At 44.6% G+C, this 22,600-nt stretch overlaps 1 long non-coding RNA gene across 1 annotated transcript in view; it reads left to right on the forward strand.

Moving 5' to 3' along the window:
- Positions 1-22,600, forward strand: part of LOC134909449 (uncharacterized) — a 923,346-nt gene that overhangs the window by 798,295 nt on the left and 102,451 nt on the right. The gene's annotated exons all lie outside the window — the stretch shown is intronic.

Raw genomic sequence — 22,600 nt, forward strand, 5'->3', positions numbered from 1 at the left:
TGGAAGTCCTTTCATGGGGTAAATCTTGTACCAAGGACTGTGTAGCTGCAATTGTACCTCTTCGGTCAATTAGCCTTTCCGATCTACCTCCGGTGTATCAATCCCTTGCGGATGTTTCCAGTAAGCAAGCAGCAGACTCTCTACCTCCTCATCGTGAATGGGACTGCCCAGTCGTCCTGGTTCCGGGCAAGACCCCGCCTAGGGGACAAATTCATCCGCTATCCATCCCAGAGACGCGAGCTATCCGGGATTGGTCCACTCCTACAACTCTCAAGGGGATTCAGCGATTTCTTGGCTTTGCTAATTTCTATAGGAGATTCATTAAGAATTATTCTACGTTAGCTGCTCCTATCACAGCCCTAACTCGCAAGGGAGCAAATCCTACGAACTGGTCTTCTGAAGCAATCAAAGCCTTCTCTGATTTAAAGCAAGCCTTTGTGTCAGCCCCCATTCTTCGACAGCCTGATTTGAATCGTCCCTTTCTACTAGAGGTGCATGCATCTACAGAAGCAGTAGGAGCTGTGTTGTCACAAGTCTTTGAAGATAAAAAGGTCAATCCCTGCGGATATTTCTCCCGTAAGTTCCTCCCGGCAGAACGTAATTATGCAATCGGTGAGCAAGAGTTACTTGCCATCAAGTTGGCATTTGAGGAGTGGAGATACCTTCTAGAAGGAGCTCAACATCGCATTACAGTTTATACTGATCATAAGAATCTTCTGTATCTGCAGTCAGCTCAGTGTTTGAATCCACGACAAACTCGATGGGCGCTTTTCTTCTCACGATTTGATTTCAAACTCACCTATCGTCCAGGGTCTCAGAACAAAAAGGCAGATGCCCTTTCCCGGTCCTTTGCTTCTTCTGAATTAAATGATGCTACCACGAATCAAGCCATTGTGAATCCTACGTCCTTTTTAATGACTCGAACCTCTCCAGTTCCTCCGCCTGGCAAGACCTTTGTTGCCACAAGTCTCCGAAAACGGCTGCTTACCTGGGCTCACTCCTCTTCCTTCATGGGTCATCATGGGGTTCTAAAGACTCTCGAATTTATTCAACAGTCTTATTGGTGGCCACGTCTCAAAGCCGATGTCCAAGAGTTTATAGCAGCATGTCCTAAATGTGCCCAACATAGGAGTCCAAGAAGTTCTCCACCAGAGTTTCATCCATTGCCAGCCCTAGAGGTTCCAGCAGCAGATCAAGAGCTTCAACGTCTATCTAGCATCTGGAGTTGCGTACGTAAGTCCTTGGTCAAAACTTCCACTCGTTATAAATCTTTTGCAGATAGAAAACGTAAAGCTGTACCGAATTACTAAGTGGGAGACCAAGTTTGGATTTCTACGCGCAATCTCAAGTTCAAAGTTCCTTCTAAGAAATTTGCTCTCAGGTTTTTTGGTCCATTTCCCATTGTAAAGGTACTCAACCCTGAGTCATACAAAGTCAAGTTGCCACCGTCTTTGAGAATTCCTAACACCTTTCATACATCTTTACTGAAGCCTTTGATTCTCAATAAGTTCCGTACTACCCAGTCCAAATCTCCTAAAGTTCACTCTTTGCAGAATGAGGAATTTGAAGTTAAAGAGATTGTGGACTCACGTTCCCGATATGGACGTTTACAGTTTCTGGTCGACTGGAAGGGTTACGGTCCGGAGGAGAGATCCTGGGTTTTCTCTGAAGATGTTCATGCTCCAAGACTGGTACAGAAATACTTCTCCAAAAATCCTGACAAGGTTCAAAGGTGTTCGGAGACCACCCGTAGAAGAGGGGGTACTGTCACGAACCGGTCTCTCACCTCTGCGGGTTCTGGGGTTCATCCATTGCCAGTGCGGTTGCTTGCGGTGCTGTGCGCCCGTGTGGGGACACGGCATGATCAATGGCACAGGTAATGCAGAGTCTGGGAACTGTGAGTGCGGGGACCAAATGGCCTAAGGCACTGCAGTGTGTCTGCTGTATAGGAGGTGGCCATGTTGGAGACCAAATAGCTAATACAGAGCACTTGTGAAAACACCTGTGGGCAGGTGTAAGCCAATCCCGTGCTTGTGCTGCCTTTAAGTAGGCTGGGATTATGTTACTCTGGGCCAGTGCTTTGTTGTATCAAAGCTGTGCTCTAGCTCTGAACTCTCTCCGTGCATTCCTGTGTGATTCCCGTGGTCCAGATATCGCCTCCGTTCCCAGAGGTCCGTTTGCAGCCTTCACTGCCAAAGATCTACCGGCTCTCCATTGTGCTATCAGTCAATTGCACACCTATTGGAAATACTTGGATTCCCAGTGTCCTGCATGAGGTTACCTTGTCAGTCTGCCTATCCTACAAAGTCTGCAGGATCTCATTTCTCTCAGCTGTTCGTTTGTTCAACTCTGCATTTAACCCATCCATCACCTTGTCTTCTACTACAGTTTCACAGTGATCTCCGGAACCCGCAAGTAACCCAATTCAGTACTTTTTGCTATGTTGTCTTTACAAGGATAATTCATCACAGTCTCTCAGTTAACTCTCAAAGCTCCATTGCTAATTCTTACAGTTATCTCTTCATGTCTGCATTATCCAGTTAATAACATTCTACAGTTCAGCATCAAAGTTTGTTTATATTTGCTATGTTGTCATAACAAGGATAATTCTTCACAGTCTCTCAGTTAACTCTCAAAACTCCATTGCAAATCCTTACAGTTATCTCTTCATGTCTGCATTATCCAGTTAATAACATTCTACAGTTCAGCATCAAAGTTTGTTTATATTAGCTATGTTGTCATAACAAGGATAATTCTTCACAGTCTCTCAGTTAACTCTCAAAACTCCATTGCAAATCCTTACAGTTATCTCTTCATGTCTGCATTATCCAGTTAATCACATTCTGCAGTTCTGCATCAAAGCTTGTTTATATTTGGACAATCCAACATTTATTCATCAGCTTGTTTTGCATATGTTTCCATGAACACTTCTTTTATTTATTTTTGAGTTTTCTCTTGCATATTACTCCTGCAATACTTCAGTATAATATGATGATTAACAACTTGTCAGTTAACCCTTTACTGAATTATTATTTTGAATAAATATATGAATCGGAACTTTCTTCGTCCTCCCTGCTTTCTTCATAGCCCAGCACCTACACCTGTGGTTGGTTCCGGGTTAACGGATTCACAAAAACACCCGGACCTGACACTGATTGGAAGACTCTCTGTTAAAAGCACTCCCAGGACTCCTCACAGACGCCGGTGATAGCTTCCTGTTTGCCTGATTCTGCTGCAGAGAGAGTTCCCAGTCCCGGTCTGTTCGTTTGTTCCTGTTCTCAGTGATCCTGTACTCGGAAGTTACCATCTGTTCCTGGAGTCTGATCGAGCACCTTTAACATCTGGTGGCGTTCGTGAGTCGCGGCGCAGCCGTGTGTTGCGGCTTGTCCGCTACTATTTTATTATTGTGTTTATTTTGAGTTCTGGAGCTTTGCGGAGGATTCCGCTTCCACAAGATCCACTCTGGTGTCCAGCGGTGCCGGATAGGAGTGTCGGATCCGTGGATCTTTGGTTGTCCTTTTCCCTGGCGGCTAGTCCGCACATACCTTTTGATTTAGTTTAGTTAGCTTGTAACCCCTGGCTTGGTTGCTTAGTCAGAGGGCCCCTTGTTATCACCCTGTCTCGGACTTCCCCTTGTCTCCCATTAAGACCTGCGGGGGCATCGGGGTTGGGCAGACATAATCCGCCCTTCGAACGCGGCTGCCATGGGCTCAAGCAACCATAGTCTCGCAGGGGATTTCTGATAACACGGGCGAGACAACGGAGTTAGGGCGCCAGGGGTTACTAGGCTCTCCAGCTCCCACAACCTGTATTTCATTCCTGTACTCAGATCTCTGCCATAAGATCTTCTCCAGTCTGGAGTACAGGAATCGTAACAGTGAGGACAAGTGAGCTTGCTATGGTGAGTGCTGAATTCTTTATTTGTATGTATTTGGGTAGGTGGCCATGGGCTGCATGCACCCCACCCTATGAGTGGTGAGTGCAGACACTGCACCCCGCTTCTGGGGTGGCGAGTGCTGTGGTTTTCTATATTTGTTTGTATATTATGGGGTTAATCTTTGGTTAACTCTTATTAACCATGGTCACAGGCCTTTTCATGCACCCCTGTGTAATTTCAATTGTTCTAAACCTGTGTCAGCTGCTCCTTAGTAATTTACTGGCTGTGTCAGGTGACTAATATGCCTTTAAAAGCCACTAGATATGTGGCAGGCATACATTAAACTTAGTGGGCATATTTGCAGTTATATTATGTGATACAGTTGCCAGGTTTTAATTCTTAAGGCTTTGTGATAGTGTAGGACCTGCATGTAGGTGGGGTACCGTGGAGCGGTATGCAGGCTTCCGTGCATTGGCCAATTCACTAACTAAACCCCCATCATTTATTTATTGATGTTGTGAGGACAAGTGAGCTTGCTATGGTGAGTGCTGAATTCTCTATTTGTATGTATTTGGGTAGGTGGCCATGGGCTGCATGCACCCCACCCTATGAGTGGTGAGTGCAGACACTGCACCCCGCTTCTGGGGTGGCGAGTGCTGTGGTTTTCTATATTTGTTTGTATATTATGGGGTTAATCTTTGGTTAACTCTTATTAACCATGGTCACAGGCCTTTTCATGCACCCCTGTGTAATCTCAATTGTTCTAAACCTGTGTCAGCTGCTCCTTAGTAATTTACTGGCTGTGTCAGGTGACTAGTATGCCTTTAAAAGCCACTAGATATGTGGCAGGCATACATTAAACTTAGTGGGCATATTTGCAGTTATATTATGTGATACAGTTGCCAGGTTTTAATTCTTAAGGCTTTGTGATAGTGTAGGACCTGCATGTAGGTGGGGTACCGTGGAGCGGTATGCAGGCTTCCGTGCATTGGCCAATTCACTAACTAAACCCCCATCATTTATTTATTGATGTTGTGAGGACAAGTGAGCTTGCTATGGTGAGTGCTGAATTCTCTATTTGTATGTATTTGGGTAGGTGGCCATGGGCTGCATGCACCCCACCCTATGAGTGGTGAGTGCAGACACTGCACCCCGCTTCTGGGGTGGCGAGTGCTGTGGTTTTCTATATTTGTTTGTATATTATGGGGTTAATCTTTGGTTAACTCTTATTAACCATGGTCACAGGCCTTTTCATGCACCCCTGTGTAATCTCAATTGTTCTAAATCTGTGTCAGCTGCTCCTTAGTAATTTACTGGCTGTGTCAGGTGACTAGTATGCCGTTAAAAGCCACTAGATATGTGGCAGGCATACATTAAACTTAGTGGGCATATTTGCAGTTATATTATGTGATACAGTTGCCAGGTTTTAATTCTTAAGGCTTTGTGATAGTGTAGGACCTGCATGTAGGTGGGGTACCGTGGAGCGGTATGCAGGCTTCCGTGCATTGGCCAATTCACTAACTAAACCCCCATCATTTATTTATTGATGTTGTGAGGACAAGTGAGCTTGCTATGGTGAGTGCTGAATTCTCTATTTGTATGTATTTGGGTAGGTGGCCATGGGCTGCATGCACCCCACCCTATGAGTGGTGAGTGCAGACACTGCACCCCGCTTCTGGGGTGGCGAGTGCTGTGGTTTTCTATATTTGTTTGCACTTTTTTTTATAGATATGGTAATAAACCGGGCAAGTTAATGTCTTTTTTATTAAAAGGGCGCCATCCTCCTTCAGTAATAAAATCTCTCTTTACTGTTGATAGTAATAGGGTTCGGTCCAATGCACAGATTACGGAGGTTTTGAGCTCATTTTATTCATGGTTATATTCCCAACCCCATGTTAATTTGTAAAATAAGGAGGCTTTTTGGTCTAGTCTCACACTGCCTCAGATGTCTGATACTCAGGCATCCTCCCTAATGGCCCCTATTTCTAAGGAGGACATTGAAAAGGTGGTTAAGGCTTTGAAAACTGGCAAAGCCCCAGGGCCGGACGGACTATCCAACAATTATTATAAAACATTATTGCCCCATCTATGTGAACATTGACAGGTTCTCTATAACTCTGTACTTTCGGGTCAGGCCTTACCCAGTCATTTTAACTTGCCATTTTCTTAGGGTCCTCCCAAAGCCAGGCCGGGATTCTGAACTCCTGGAGTCCTATAGGCCCATTTCATTGCTTAACACAGGCTATAAGATTCTTACTAAGATCATAGCTGACAGGTTAAAGCTTATATTGCCATCTATAGTACACCCAGATCAGTCGGGGTTCATTTGGGGCTGCCAGTCAGTTGTTAAAATCAGAAAAGTGCTAACAGTGATGCAATGGTTGCAATCCTTGATATGCCCCGGTACTAATGTTATCCTTTCACTCGATGCCAAAAAGGCTTTTGATATGGTTACTTGGGACCACTTATTTGACACTTTACACAAATTTGGGGCCCCAACAGCCTTTGTAGATATGTTATCTCGTTTATATACAGAACCGGCCACTCAGGTGTTGGGTAACGAGTATGTTTTGTCCCCCTTTTATATTCAGAGAGGCATTTTCCAGTGGTGTCCCTTGTCCTCCTTGCTTTTTGCTCTGGCCTTGGAACCCCTGGCGATAGCTCTTCATGATGCATCTTCTTTTAAAGGAATTTCTGTAGGTAAGATAGAAGTAAAATTGGCATTATTTGCTGATGATATGTTGTTATTTATTTCTGATCTTACAATTCTATAGCATCTATTGTTTCTATCATTGATGGGTTTGGTTCTATCGATGGCTACAAGGTGAACCTCACCAAATCGGAACTTCTTCCTATATCGGGGGATGTGTCACCATTTAAAGTCCACCCAATGTTACCTCAATTTACTATAGCGCAAAAGGCTCTTAAGTACTTGGGCATCTTAGTACCCGCATCACTAGGGATGGTATACAGTGTTAATGTTAAACCGGTTCTGGCATGCTCTTCTGACTGGCTGGGTTAATCTGCCATTATCATTGCTTGGTAGGGCTACTTCCTTAAATGTATAGCCTTCCCTAAACTTTCTTACATATTACAAATGTTGCCACGGCGCCCTAACAAAAAGGATAGACAATATGTGGATTCTATGTTTTCTATATTTTTGTGGGGAGGGAAGAAACCGAGGGTTTCCTATGCTAATCTCCAGCTGCCAAGATTGGTGGGGGAACTGGTATCCCTGACCTAGAGGTATTTAGCAGGGCATTCCTATTCAGGTATGTCACAGATTGGCTCTAGAAGCACTCTTGTTTTACAAATTACGCTTTGGAAGAGGAATTATTAGCCCCTTTCGAAATGTAAATTACCTGTCTTGCATAGATCCAATATTTTGTTCTCAGACACTTATGCTAGCTGGCAGTACTCGAATTCTAAATTACACAGGAATCCGAGTTCTTCCTGATTCACTACATTTTGGGGTAACCCTAGATTTAGTCCTGGTTTAGAAATTGTGACTTTCAAAAAGTGGAAGGAGGTGGGCATTGCCTCTATTAGAGATGTGTCTGACCTGAGTGGGACTCATTTGATGACCTTTGAGGAGCTGAAAAATAAATTTGGTCTGCCTAATTCAAATTTCTATATGTATCTACAAATTAGGCATTTTATTAGAACAATGGCTCCCCCTATGTCTTTGGAGGAAGTCCCTGACATGATACACACCCTCCTTACTCTCACACATACCTCAATTTATAGACTGTCTTAGTTTTATGATCATATCAGAGTATTGCAGATAAAGAAATTGTGGAAACGTTCATTCTCCAAATGGGGGGAAGATATCCCGGATTTTCCGGATCAGGCCACAATCATGAAACCATGCCAGTTAACGTTTAAATACCTGCATTCAGCTCAACTACAAGAAGTATATTTCAAAGTTCTACAAAGAGCATATATTGCTTCGGCCCAAAGAGTACATATGTTCCTGGACGGGACTAGTGAATGCTTAAAATGTCATATATTACACGCTTGCTTCTTTCGTTGTTTTTGGACATGTGGGAAAATTGCCAAATTTTGGAATAACGTTATAATCTATGTTAACCAAATTTTTTCTTTAAGGCTAACAAAAGACCCAATTGCTTGCCTCTACTCCTGTTTCTTGAACTGGTTTCTGCGCCCAGATAAAAGACAAGTTATCCCCGTCCTTACGGTCATTCTCACTGTGGCTAAAAAGGTAATATTGAATCATTGGACGAAAAGATCATCCCCTTCTTTGGATGAGCTAAAAAACTTACTTTTACGCATTATTTACTTTGAATGCCAAGCCACTTTGCCGGACATAGAGCGGGGTGTAGCTCATTTTTATACAAAATGGGAACTCTATATTAACAGTCCGGACCCAGAAACGCAGGCACATATTGAGAATCTTTTTGAACACACTTCCTGGGTCTTATACAAATGTCTTAATTCTTGATTCTTTTTGAATAGTTTAATATGCTGAGGTCATATCTTTTTCTTTAATTTGCCTATATGGTGTTGGTGAGCTGGAAGAGTTACTGCCTCTACCTTCGTGTTTAGAGAGTTAATTATCTTGTCTTCCCCCTTTCCCTCTCCTTGATGTGTTTCCCCCTTGATATATGTCCGTTGATCTTTTTGGTATTATATTGTTTTGATTTTTTTGATGATTGCTGTGTTTATTTTTTGGTACTTGTTTGGATTGGGGGAGGTATCTCTCCCCTGCTCTTAGTACATGTGTCGTGCACACTGTTTTCATGTCTTAGTACCTTCTTATATTGTAATATTGTCTTCGGATGCAATTGTATGTGATTCTGTATTCTTCAAAATTAATAAAATTGTTTAAAAAAAAAAAAGGGAAAAAATAACAAAAAAATCAGAATTTACATTAATCTGACTGTGGGGAAATGCAAGATGGAGCAATTCCCAATGTCAGATTGGCTCTTAAGAATTGTATAAAGTTGTGCATGTGGGATATGGTATTTATCCCCATCTAATAGTCAGACTGCCCCCCTCCTTGACCTTGTCTTTATGTGTCAGATCAAACTAGCCAGCACAACATTCCATGCAAAGAAAGAGTGACACTTCCCAGGCCAACCTCATGTTGGTGAGAAGCAGTGGCGGAAATTGTGAGTGGTGGGCCCAGGTGCAGAAATATGCTTTGGGCCCCTCTCCTCAAGTTCAAAATATGTTGCTTGGTAGTGGATGACAGGCAGAGGCAGTGGGTGGTGGAGAGAGAGAGAGGGTGACAGGGAGAGGATTACAGGGAGTGGCAGTGGGTGAAGGGGAGAAGATGACAGGGAGAGGTAGTGGGTGAAGAGGAGAGGGTTAAAGGTAGAGGCAGTGGGTGAAGGGGAGGTGGTTAAAGGTAAAGGCAGTGGGTGACGGGGAGACAGAGGGTGACAGGAGAGGTAGTTGGTGACGGGGATAGGGTGACAGGAGAGGCAGCAGGTGATAAGGAGAGGGTGACAGGGAGAGCTTTAATGGTTACAGGGAAAAGCAGTGGGTGACTAGGAAGAAGCAGATGGTGACAGGGAGAGTTAGAAGGTGACAGGGGAATCAGAGTGTGACAGGGTGAGGCACAGGATGACAGAGTGGGTGAAAGGAAGAGACAGTGGGTGACTGGGAGGGAGTGGGTAACAGGTAGAGGGTGACGGGGAGAGGCAGAGGTGAGGTCTTTATAGGAAGGAGTCAAGGGGGTAAATTGGGTTTAAAGGGTTCACTGGGACTGGGTATGTGTGTGCGAGAGAGTAAGACAGAGAGAAAAAAGGAGAGACATGGAGATTAGACATAGAGATACATACATGTATGTCTGTGTGAGAAATATGTATGTGTGTGTGAGAGAGATATGCATATGTGTGTGAGAGAGATATGCATATGTGTGTGAGAGAGATATGTTTGTTTGTGTGTGTGTGTGTGTGTGTGTGTGTGTGAGAGAGAGCAATATACAGTATATGTGTGTGTGAGACAAAAAAATGAGAAAGACATGGATAGAGAAAAAGACAGAGCGATCTATATGTGTGTGCGAGAGAGACAAAAAAATGAGAAAGACATGGAGAGAGTGACAGAGAAAAAGAGAGACATAGAGAAATAGGGAGAGTGAGAAACAGACAGACATGGATAGAAACAAAGAGAGAAAGACATGAAAAGAAAAACATGTATGTGTGTGAGAGAGCTATGTATGTGTGTGAGAGAGAGACAGAAACATGTAGTGACACATGGGGAGACAGAGCAAAAGGGAGAGAGAGAGAGAGAGAGACAGACAGAGAAAAATGGAGAGAGAGACAGAGAAAAGGAGAGACAGAGAGAAAGAGAGACAGACATGGAGAGACAGAGAACAAGAGAGAGACATATGGAGAGAGACATGAAAAGAGAAACATACTGTACGTATGTGTGAGAGATGTGTACAGTATGTGTGTGTGTGTGTGTGAGAGAGAGAGAAAGGTGTGTGTGTGTGTGTGTGTGTGTGTGTGTGTGTGTAAGACAGAAAAATTAAGAGAGACATGAGGAGACAGACATAGGGATAGAGACAGAGAAAATGGGAGAGTTACAGAGACAGACATGAAGAGAGAGACATGAAAAGAGAGACCCAGACAAAGAGAGAAACATTAGAGAAAGAGAGACAGAGAGAGATGAAGAGAGACATGAAGAGACAGAGAGAGATATGAAGAAAGAGGCATGAAAAGAGAGAGACAGTGGGAGAGACTTGAAAAGAGACATAAAAAAGAGAGACACACACATGCAGAGAGACATGAAGAGAGAGAGACACACATGAAAAAAAGAGATACAGAGAAAAAGAGAGAGACATGAAAAGAGAGAGAGAAACAGACATGGAGAGAGACAGAGTGACATGAAAAGAGACAAGAAAAGAGAGTCATGAAAAGAGAGAGATATGAAAAGAGAGAGTGAAAGATCAAGAGAGAGATATGAAAAGAGAGAGACACATGAAAAGACAGAGACAAGAAGAGAGTGAGATGGACACAAGAGAAAGAAAGTGATAGACATGAGAGAGAGAGAGAGAGACATGAAGAGAGATATGAAAAGAGAGGCATGAAGAGAGAGGCATGAAAAGAGAGAGACACACAGAGGGAGAAACATGGAGAGACATGAAAAGAGAGAGGGAGAGAGACACATGAAGAGAGAGAGATACAGAGAAAAAGAGAGACACATGAAAAGAGATATGCAAACAGAGAGAGAGACACATGAAAAGAGAGATAGGCACATGAAAATAGACATGAAGAGAGAGATACACATGAAAAGAGAGAGAGACATGAAAAGAGAGAGACACAGACATGGAGAGAGAGACATAGATTGACATGAAAAGAGTCATGAAAAGAGAGAGAGATATGAAAAGAGAGATGAGGAGACAGTGAGAGACATGAAAAGAGAGAGATACAGAGAAAAAGAGAGACACACATGAAGAGAGACATGAAGAGAGAGCGACATGAAAAGAGAGATAGGCACATGAAAAAAGAGAGATACAGAGAAAAAGAGAGAGACATGAAAAGAGAGAGAGAAACAGACATGGAGAGAGAGACAGACTGACATGAAAAGAGACAAGAAAAGAGTCATGAAAAGAGAGAGATATGAAAAGAGAGTGAGAGATCAAGAAAGAGACATGAAAAGAGAGAGATACAGAGAAAAAGACAGACACACATGAAGAGAGAGACACACATCAAAAGAGAGATAGGCACATGAAAAGAGAGAGACATGAAGAGTGAGATACAGAGAAGAAAAAGAGTCACACACATGAAAGAGACATTGAAAGAGAGAGTGAGACACATAAAAAGAGAGATAGGCACATGAAAAGGCAGAGAGGACAACACCATCATCCCCCACACCCCTAGATAGACAGTGTAGCACAATCTTTCCCTCCAGCATCTCCCCCTACCCCCCCATAGACAGACACATCACCACGATTCTCCCTCTCCCCATAGACAGACAGCACAATCACCCCCCCCCCCCACAGGCAGACAGGACAACACCATCGCCCCCCCCCCCCCCCCCAACACAGACAGCTTTGCACCATCTTTTCCCCCAGCATGCCCCTCCTCTCCCCTCCCTAGCCAGACAGACATGGGCACCATCGTTCCTCTTGGTCAACCTTCTGGACGCCATTGTTAAGAGTACCGGCACCTGGCACATGTCTCACCTTGCTCTGCTCCAGAGTTATGGAGTCAGTGCCACTGCCTGGCTGGAAGTGAAGTTATAAGCAGCGCTGCTACAGTGATGGTGCGCCAGCGCATATCCCCTCTCACATCATGTTGCAAGAGCAGCCTGAGAGGAGCTGATCCTGCCACTACTTGCCATCCTGAGCAGCAAGCCTGAAGATGCTCCAGACCTGTAACAGAGATAAAAAAAAACTCACTCAGCTCCTCCGCGATACATCGGCAGCCAGGGGGAGGTTTATAGGTACTTGAAAACCCCCCTCCTGGCCAACAGACTAGGGGCCAAGCCAGGGTAGAAGGTGAAATGGAGGTGACCCTGGCTTGCAGCATGATGGAAGTGACCAGGGCCGGAGGGTGATGGAGGTGACCAGGGCCGGTGCCTGATGGAGGTGACCGGGGTGGTATGTATAAGGCTTACCTGGGGACAGGGACTCAGGGAAGCTTCTCTGCTCTCTTTATTTTCGCGCCGGGGCCGGTCACTAGATCATGACGTCGAACCCGGCAATAGCAGCCTGTCTGTGAGAGGGGAGTGGGCTCCCTCTTCCTCCTCCAGCTAGACCGCCTCCTCCTCCTTTATTACAGACCACAGTCATGCGTGCCCAGCTATACAAATTCATAAAGATAAGTCAGTATAATTAAGTTTGACTCATATGGGCCCCTTCATTGCCGTGGGCCCCTGTGCATTGCACTTCCTGCACCAGTGGAAGTTCCGCCACTGGTGAGAAGGGCAGTCCCAGAATGTGTAAGACCCCACAATTTTACCAATATCTTTTGTTTGGTTCATGTAATGGCAGCCCTAATGGGCTATACATAAATATGCCAGCCACCCCAGGAGCCAGACATACACATAAAGGTTTATTCACAGGTCCCCATGCTGGTAATTAAAATAAATACAATTAATAAACATACAGGGTTCTATGTTGCCTAATATCTTGTGATCAATAACATAATCAGGACATCATCCCTCTGTTCAACCAAGCTACTTCTGATCTTCAGTCACCAGCCATGGAGAGGGGGGAAAAGGCTTTGATGGATATAGGGGAAGATTCATAGATGCTGAGGGGATTGTCAGAGATTTTACAAAGGCAGTCAGAAGAACAAATGTTGAGGAGAGCATATTACTACAGAGCCACATATGGTGAGGGAGAGGTCAAAGCACACATGTGGAGGGGGCCAGTGCTACACATATTGTGGGTGGTTTAGAGGCACACTTAGGAAGGGAGTCTCAGAAGAACACATGAGGATCGGGCAAGAGGCACAAATCTGGAGGAGGTCTCAGAAGCACACATGGTGAAAGGACAGTAGAGGCACTCATGGGGGTGAAGGGGGGTAAAACGCTCACTTCTGGAGGTGGACAGAGGCACACATGGGAAGGGGCTAACAGAAGAAAACATGGGGAACTTTTGTGTGCACCTATTACTGTTGAAGGGGAGTGCTTTAATTACAATAGAAGCAGGGGGAGGAGAATGAAGGAGAGCTGGCATAGGGACATATGTAAATAGGAATCAGGGAACTGAGGTAGACGTGGGCTCCAGATTGAGAAGTGTGTAGGGAATGCAACTCCCATGGCACCATCTAAATCCAGCACCATCTAAATCAGTGATTTTCAACCTTTTTTTACTCGCGGCACACCGAACAATATTTTAAAATTGCCAAGGCACACCATCAGTTCCCCACAGAAAAAAACAAAAAAACACACATTGGCCGTCTTAGTAAAAATAAAATAAAAAAATCCACACATACGTTGGCCTACACAGAAAAAACAATCACATTGCTCCCCACATAAATCATGTTGCTCCCCACATGAATTATTCACATTGTTCCCCCCATAAATCCATAAATCCTTATTCTCCCCACATAAATCCTATTGTTCCCCTCAGGAGAACTAAAATAACAAATATTAGCCCCTACCGGTCAGCTGTCCTTCCTGTTCCTCAGTGGTGGGGGTTGTTCATAGGGGAGTGCTGCGAATACTGGGCAGCGGGCGGTCTGGCAGGTGTGGATGTAGGTGGGCAAGGAAAGCTGTTTATGCATGCGGTAATTGGAAGATGTGTATGCAGGCAGGTGGGCTGGCTGGGTGGTGAGACACGGCAGCCGTGACTTATGATATCACACCGCCGTGTCTTCAAGGCAGGTCACGGCCAGAGCAGAGCCCAGGCCAACAGTTCACTCTGGAGGTGCAGGAAGCTGCTCTGGTCTGCGGCACACCTTGCAACTGCTCGGGGCACACTAGTGTGCCACGGCACACTGGTTGAAAAAGCCTGATCTAAATTGTGCAGATCACTGTCTGAGTGTTTGACAAAGGGGCTCACATAGGGTTACCACTAGAGATGAGTGAGTTCAGTTCTCAGAGAACCGAACCCACCTGAATGTCACCACCTAACCCCGGATCCGAGTCAGGCTTGGGTTTTTTATATGTACAGTGATACTGCCGTATAAATCCAGTGGTATTGCCGTATAATTCCGGTGATCATGTCGTATAATTCCAGTGGTACTGGCATATAAATCCTGACCAGTGATACTGCCGTATATGTCCAGTGGTACTGGCATATAAATCCAGACCAGTGATACTGCCGTATATGTCCAGTGGTACTGCCATATAAATCCAGTGGTACTGTCATATAAGTCCAGTGATCCTGCCATATATTTCCAGTGGTACTGGCGTATAAGTCCAGTGATCCTGCCGTATAATTCTAGTGGTACAGACGTATAAATCCAGTGATCCTGCTATATAATTCCAGTGGAACTGCCGTAAAATTCCAGTGGTATTGGCGTATAAATCCAGTGATCCTGCCATATAATTCCAATGATCATGCCATATAATTCCAGTGGTACTGGCGTAAGAATCCAGTCCAGTGATACTGCCGCATATGTCCATTGGTACTGCCGAATAAATCCAATGGTACTGCCGTATAATTCCATTGATCCTGCCGTATAATTCCAGTGGTACTGGCATATAAATCCAGTGATCCTGCCATATAATTAAAGTGGTACTAGCGTATAAATCCAGTGATCCTGCCATATAATTCCAGTGGTACTGACGTATAATTCCAGTGATCCTGCCGTATAATTCCAGTGGTACTGGCGTATAATTCCAGTGATCCTGCCGTATAATTCTAGTGGTACTGGAATATAAATCCAGTGATCCTACTGTATAATTCCAGTGATCCTGCCATATAATTCCAGTGATCATGCCATATAATTCCAGTGATCCAGCCGTATAATTCCAGTTATCCTGCAATATAACTCCAGTGGTACCCACAGTCCAGTTTCTGATATACAAATTGAAGATGTCACTGTTGACGTACACCAGGATGAGGATATGGGTCTTGCTGGCGCTGAGGAGGAAGTTGATGATGATTATTCAGATGGTGATGTGGTTTGAATAAATCAGGCACCGGGGGAGACATCTTTTGTCCTTGGGATGAATAAGGCCATTGTGATGCCTGTGCAAAATACCAAAAAAGCCGCCTCTTCGGTGTGGAATTATTTCTCCACAAATCCGGACAACAGGTGTCAAGCCGTGTGTTACCTCTGTCAATCTGTAAAAAGTAGGGGTAAGGACGTTAACCACCTAGGAACATCCTCCCTTATACGTCACCTGCAGCGCATTCATCAGAAGTCAGTGTTAAGTTGTGAAACTTTGGGTAAGAGCGTAAGCAGTCCACTGACACCTAAATCCCTTCTTACTCTTGTACGCAAGCTCCTGCAAGCCACACCACCAACTCCCTCAATGTCAACTTCCTCCTCAGTCAGGAATGTCAGTAGTCCTGCAGGCCATGTCACTGGCAAGACTGAGGAGTCCTCTCCTAACCGGGATTTCTCCGGAAGATCCTTGAGTGGTACGCCTACTGCTGCAGTTGCTGCCACTGCTATTGTTGCTGCCGGGAGTCGATCGTCATCCCAGAGGGGAAGTTGGAAGCCCACTTGTACTACTTCAACTAAGCAATTGACTGTCCAACAGTCCTTTGTGAGGAAGATTAAATATGACAGCAGTCATCCTTTTGCAAAGCGGATAACTGAGGCCTTGACAGCTATGTTGGTGTTAGATGTGCCTCCGATATCCGCCATTAGTTCAGTGGGACTTAGAGAATTGTTTGAGGTAGTGTGTCCCCGGTACCAAATCCCATCTAAGTTCCACTTCACTAGGCAGGCGATGCCGAGAATGTACAGAGACGTCAGAAAAAGTGGCCTCAGTGTCCTAAAAAATGCGGTTGTACCCACTGTCCACTTAACCACGGACATATGGACAAGTGGAACAGGGCAGACTAAGGACTATATGACTGTGACAGCCCACTGGGTAGATGTATGGCCTCCCGCAGCAACAACAGCAGCGGCACCAGTAGCAGCATCTTGCAAACGCCGACTCATTCCTAGGCAGGCAACGCTATGTATCACCGCTTTCTGTAAGAGGCACACCGCTGACAACTTCTTATGGAAACTGAGGAACATCATCGCACAATGGCTTACCCCAATTAGACTCTCCTGGGGATTTGTGATATCGGACAACACCACCAATATTGTGCGTGCGTTACACCTGGGCAAATTCCATGACGTCACATGTTTTACACTTACAATTAATTTGGTGGTACAGAATTTTTTGAAAAATGACAGGGGGGTGCAGGAGATGCTGTCGGTGGCCCGAAAAATTGCAGGCCAATTTCGACATTCTGCCATCGCGTGCCGAAGACTGGAGCGCCAGCAAACACTCCTGAACTTGCCCTGCCATCACCTGAAGCAAGAGGTGGTAACGAGATGGAATTCAACACTCTATTTGCTTCAGAGGATGGAGGAGCAGCAAAAGGCCATTCAAGCCTATACATCCACCTACGATATAGGAAAAGGAGGGGGAATGCACCTTACTCAAGCGCAGTGGAGAATGATTTCCATCTTGTGCAAAGTTCTCCAACCCTTTGAACTTGCCACATGTGAAGTCAGTTCAGACACTACCAGTTTGAGTCAGGTCATTCCCCTCCTCAGGCTTCTGCAGAAGCAGCTGGAGAATTTAAGTAGGAGCTAAGATGGAGCGATTCCGAAAAGTATGTGAGACTTGTGGATGGAGCCCTTTATTCGCTTTGCCAGGATTCAAGGGTGGTCAATCTGTTGAAATCAGAGCACTACATTTTGGCCACCATGCTCAATCCTAGGTTGAAAGCCTACATTATATCTCTCTTTCTGGCAGACACAAGTCTGCAGAGGTTCAAAGACCTGCTGGTGAGAAAATTGTCAACTCAAGCGGAACATGACCCATCAACAGCTCATCCTTCATTTTCTCCCACCACTGGGGCTGCGAGGAAAAGGATAAGATTTCCTAGCCCACCCGCATGCGATGAAGCAGGGCAGTCGGGAGCGAGTGCTGACATCTGGTCCGGACTGAAGGACCTGCCGATTACTGACATGTCTACTGCCACTGCATATTATTCTGTCACCATTGAAAGAACGGTGGAGGATTATATGAGTGACAGCATCCAACTGGCTTTATTTTACCTAAGTTGCCCCCCCTCCAGTGTGTACTCTGAAAGAGTGTTTAGTGCAGCTGGTAACCTTGTCAGTGATCGGCGTAGGAGGTTTACCTTTACCAGCAATTGCCTCCAGAAAGTACACAGGGACCTGTGATGGTGGATTCCAGTGGGGATGAATTAATACTCTGTGAGGAGGAGGAGGATGTACTCACTGAAAGGGGTGAGGAATCGGAGGATGAGGTCGACATCTTGCCTCTGTAGAGCCAGTTTGTGTAAGGAGAGATTGATTGCTTCTCTTTTGGTGGGGGCCCAAACAAACCAGTAATTTCAGCCACAGCCGTGTGGCAGACCCTGTCGCTGAAATGATTGGTTTGTTAAAGTGTGCATGTCCTGTTTATACAACATAAGGGTGGGTGCTCCTCTTTTTATTCTTTGCATCATGTGCTGTTTGGTGCCTAGTTTTTTAAAGTGCCATCCTGTCTGACACTGCCGTACAACTCCAGGGGTACTGCCGTATAAGTCGAGTCCAGTGGTGCTGTTTTGTACTGCATCAGTCCAGTGGTGCTGTCTTGTGCTGCCATAAGTCCAGTGGTTGTGTCCTGTGCTGTATATTATTTACTCCAAATAAAAGGGTTATATACATTACTTATATTATTATCCAAATAATTTTTACAGGGTTTGCCCTGTGTGGTGTAGGGGTACGCTCGCCTGTGCTGCATATTATTATAATAGCTCCAAATAAAAGGGTTATTATTATCCAAATTAATTTTACAGGCTTTGCTGTGTGTGTGTGTGGTTTAGGGGTACGCTCTCCTGTGCCACAAATATTGTGCGTGTATTACATCTGGGCAAATTTTAGCACTTTCCATGTTGTTTGTGCTTCACTCTTGTGTCGCTTCGCTTAGTCATACAGCTACCTCATTGCACCTCTTTTTCTTCTTTGCACGATGTGCTGTTTGGGGCCTAGTTTTTTAAGTGCCATCCTATCTGCAACTGCCGTACAACTCCAGGGGTACTGCCATATAAGTCCAGGGGTACTGCCGTTTAAGTCCAGTCCAGTGGTGCTGTCTTGTGCTGCATCAGTCCAGTGGTGTTGTCTTGTGCTGCCATAAGTCCAGTGGTGGTGTCCTGTGCTGTATATTATTTACTCCAAATAAAAGGTTTATATACATTACTTATATTATTATCCAAATAATTTTTACAGGGTTTGCCCTGTGTGGTGTAGGGGTACGCTCGCCTGTGCTGCATATTATTATAATAGCTCCAAATAAAAAGGGTTATTATTATCCAAATTAATTTTACAGGCTTTGCCGCATGTGTGTTTGGTTTAGGGGTACGCTTTCTTGTGCCACCAATATTGTGCGTGTATTACATCTGAGCAAATTCAAGCATGTCCCATGTTGTTTGTGCCGCACATTTGTGTCGCTTAGCTTAGTCATATAGCTACCTCATTGCACCTCTTTTTCTTCTTTGTATGATGTGCTGTTTGGGGCCTATTTTTTAAATCTGCCATCCTGTCTGCCACTGCAGTGCCACTCCTAGATGGGCCAGGTGTTTGTGCCGCACACTTGTGTCACTTAGCTTAGTCATACAGCCACCTCGATGCAACCTTTTGGACTAAAAACAATATTGTGAGGTGTGAGGTGTTCAGAATAGACTGGAAATGAGTGGAAATGAATGTTATTGAGGTTAATAATACCGTATAATCAAAATTACCCCCAAATTCTGTGATTTTAGCTGTTTTTATGTTGTTTTTTAAATCATCCAGATCCAAAATCAAAACCATAACTCGAAAGGGTGGTTTTTTGGCAAAACCAATCCAGATACAAAACACGAGGATGGAACCAGAACCAAAACCAAAACACAAAACACAAAAAGTGCCCGCTGCACATCTCTAGTTACCACCTCATCCCTTTAATTCAGGACACATATTAATTACACAGGTTCTGTGGCTGGCTGACTTCAAGACTCCATTTCACCTGGTTTTAATCAGCCACAGAACCTGTAAAATTAATATGTGTCCAGAATTAAAGGGATGAGTTGGTAACCCGAGGCTCACAGCTTGCTGAACTGTTTTTTATTTACAGGCAGTATCAGTTTGCAAGCAGGATCATCAGCACCTGCAGGCCCCCCTGTAAGTCTGTACCCACACTGGGTTGTTGGAACAAAGTAGCGAAGGCGTCTTGGAAGTTTGGGTCCTGGTTCATGTGTCCCTCTTGTTATAACCTGTCACCAGGCCTTATCAATGATCCTAATCTCTCCTTGCCTTGTGCTTTCTACTTTAACCTTTCCAGGATACCTAATAATATAAGAATATGAGTGATTGTTATTATATGTATTTGCTATGAAGACACTACAATGGCACAGCATTTTTAAAGGAACAAAAGCAAATAGTGTTATTTGTTTTTTCTGGTGCTGCCAATTTTGGTAAGTCCATAACTATGTCCTAGTCAGAGGGGAGTTTTTACTGTAGCATGTGAATTCATCATTGTTGGACTTGATTCCTGATTCCAGCAGTAGGGTGTGCACTATGCAACAAACCATGCTTAGTTTGAATAAATTTACTGAACAAACTCTAACAGACCCAAAGAGTTTGGTTTGCCAAATAACTTATAATTGTATTATGTCAGCATATACAATTTATTAACAGCTTACTCAATTTATTAAAAAAAACATTGGCTCAAAATCACAATAACAAATTAATGAGAGAAAAAATGAATTGTACAACATTGCCTTGGCTTAAACTTTGTACAGTATCAGTGATATTAACAAAAGGCTAATAAGCCTTTATATGGTTCAGCAAGTATTTCCTGTGGTCAGCTGTTCTGACATTAACTCTCACAGCAAACAGAATGTTTGCAGTTCACCATCTGCTATCTTCAGGCGGGTGATACAGCTACAGATCTTTGCAAATGCCACATGGGGTTACCAATATCTTAAGTACACCTTTATTAGAGGGTTGTTAAGATATGGAAGTGGTCTACTGCATAGCTTGACATACAGTAAACTGGAAATCAGGACATTTTAAAGAAAACAGTAGATGGAGAAATACACATACAGTATTACTCAACAGAAAGAAAAAAAATTAAAACATATCTCCATCATAAACCTAATGAAAGATGAGGAGTAGCTCCTTGCATTGATCAAATTGACTGAATATGATGTGTGATATATTGATGAGATCCATTCAGGATACAGGCAGTCGGAATGCTGGTGCCAGCATCCTGACATGAATCAAGATGCTGGTGCCAGGATTACAAATGCCAGAATCCTGATCAACCTCTGCTGGGACTACAGTAAGGTTTAGATTGTGGGGGGAGGGTTAGTGTTAGACTGCAGGGAACGGAGGGTTAGGCTTAGGGTGCGGGGTGGAGGGGTTAAAGTTAGGCACACCCAGGGAGGGTTAGGCTGCGGTGAAGGGAAGGTTAGTTTTAGGATGTGGGAAGGGGGTGTTAAGTTTAGGCATCACTGAGAAAGGTTAGGGTTAGGCTGCGCAGGTGGGGAAGTTGGTTAGGGTTGGGCTACAGGCAGAGCTGTAACCAGACATTTTTGTGCCCTGTGTCAAAAATAGAATTGGTGCTCCCCCCTAATGAAAATAGGGACAGTCACAATATAGGGGTATGGCTTCATGGGGAAGGGGTGTGGTCACAAAATAATACGAATTCCTATTACACCGCACAGTAGTCATCATTATTCAATTTACACCACACAGTAGTACCACTTATACACACTGCGCCAGGCAGTGCCCCCTTTCACACATTACACCAGGTAGAGCACCCTTTTACACATTATGCCAGGTAGAGCCCCTTTTAGACATTACTCCAGGTAGAGCCCCCTATTAGACATTACTCCAGGTAGAGCCCATTACACATTATTCCAGGTAGAGCCTCCTTTTACACATTATGACAGGTAGAGCCCCTTTTACACATAACACCAGTTAGAGACCCTTTTGCACATTACACCAGGTAGAGTCCCTTTTTACACATTATGCCAGGTAGAGTCCCCTTTTACACATTACATCAGGTAGAGTCCCCTTTTACAATGCCAGATAGGGCCCCTTTTACACATTGTGCCAGGTAGATCCCCATTTTACACATTGACGTTGAAGCCCAATCTGCCCCTGCATTGTAGCAACAAGTGAGTGTCCTAATAAAGGAGAGATAAGGAAGGACTGGGTGTTATATGAGGGAGAGTAGAGGAAGGAAAGAGTGTTGTACAGAAGGAGAGACAAGGAAGAAGAGTGTGTTATATGGAGGGAGCGAGGAGGAAGGAGAGAGTGTTATATAGATGTCACGAACCGGTCTCTCACCTTTGCGGGTTCTGGGGTTCATCCATTGCCAGTGCGGTTGCTCGCGGTGCTGTGCGCCCGTGTGGGAACGCGGCGTGATCAGTGGCACAGGTAATGCAGAGTCTGGGAACTGGGAGTGCGGGGACCAAATGGCCTAAGGCACTGCGGTGTGTCTGCTGTATAGGAGGTGGCCATGTTGGAGACCAAATAGGTAATACAGAGCCCTTGTGAAAACACCTGTGGGCAGGTGTAAGCCAATCCCGTGCTTGTGCTGCCTTTAAGTAGGCTGGGATTATGTTACTCTGGGCCAGTGCTTTGTTGTATCAACGCTGTGCTCTAGCTCTGAGCTCTCTCCGTGCATTCCTGTGTGATTCCCGTGGTCCAGATATCGCCTCCGTTCCCAGAGGCCCGTCTGCAGCCTTCACTGCTAAAGATCCACCGGCTCCCCGCTGTGCTGTCAGTTAATCACGCACCTACTGGTAACAATTGGATTCCCAGAGTCTTGCATGAGGAAACCCTGTCTGCCTGCTTTCAACCATACAGAGTTTGGAGGATTCCACTAACTTCAGCTGTTCGTTTGTTCTGCTCTGCATTTAACCCATTCATCACTTATATCATCTGCTACAGTCTCACAGTGATCTCCGGAACTCGCAAGTAACCCAATTTAGTACTTTTACTTTCTATGTTGCCATTATAAGGATAATTCTTCACAGTCTCTGTTACCTCTCAAAACTTCATTGCAAATCCTCACAGTTATTTCTTCATGTCTGCATTACCAAGTTAAACACATTCTACAGTTCAG

The sequence above is a fragment of the Pseudophryne corroboree genome, chromosome 4 (assembly GCF_028390025.1).
Source record: "Pseudophryne corroboree isolate aPseCor3 chromosome 4, aPseCor3.hap2, whole genome shotgun sequence".
Taxonomy (NCBI): Eukaryota; Metazoa; Chordata; class Amphibia; order Anura; family Myobatrachidae; genus Pseudophryne; species Pseudophryne corroboree.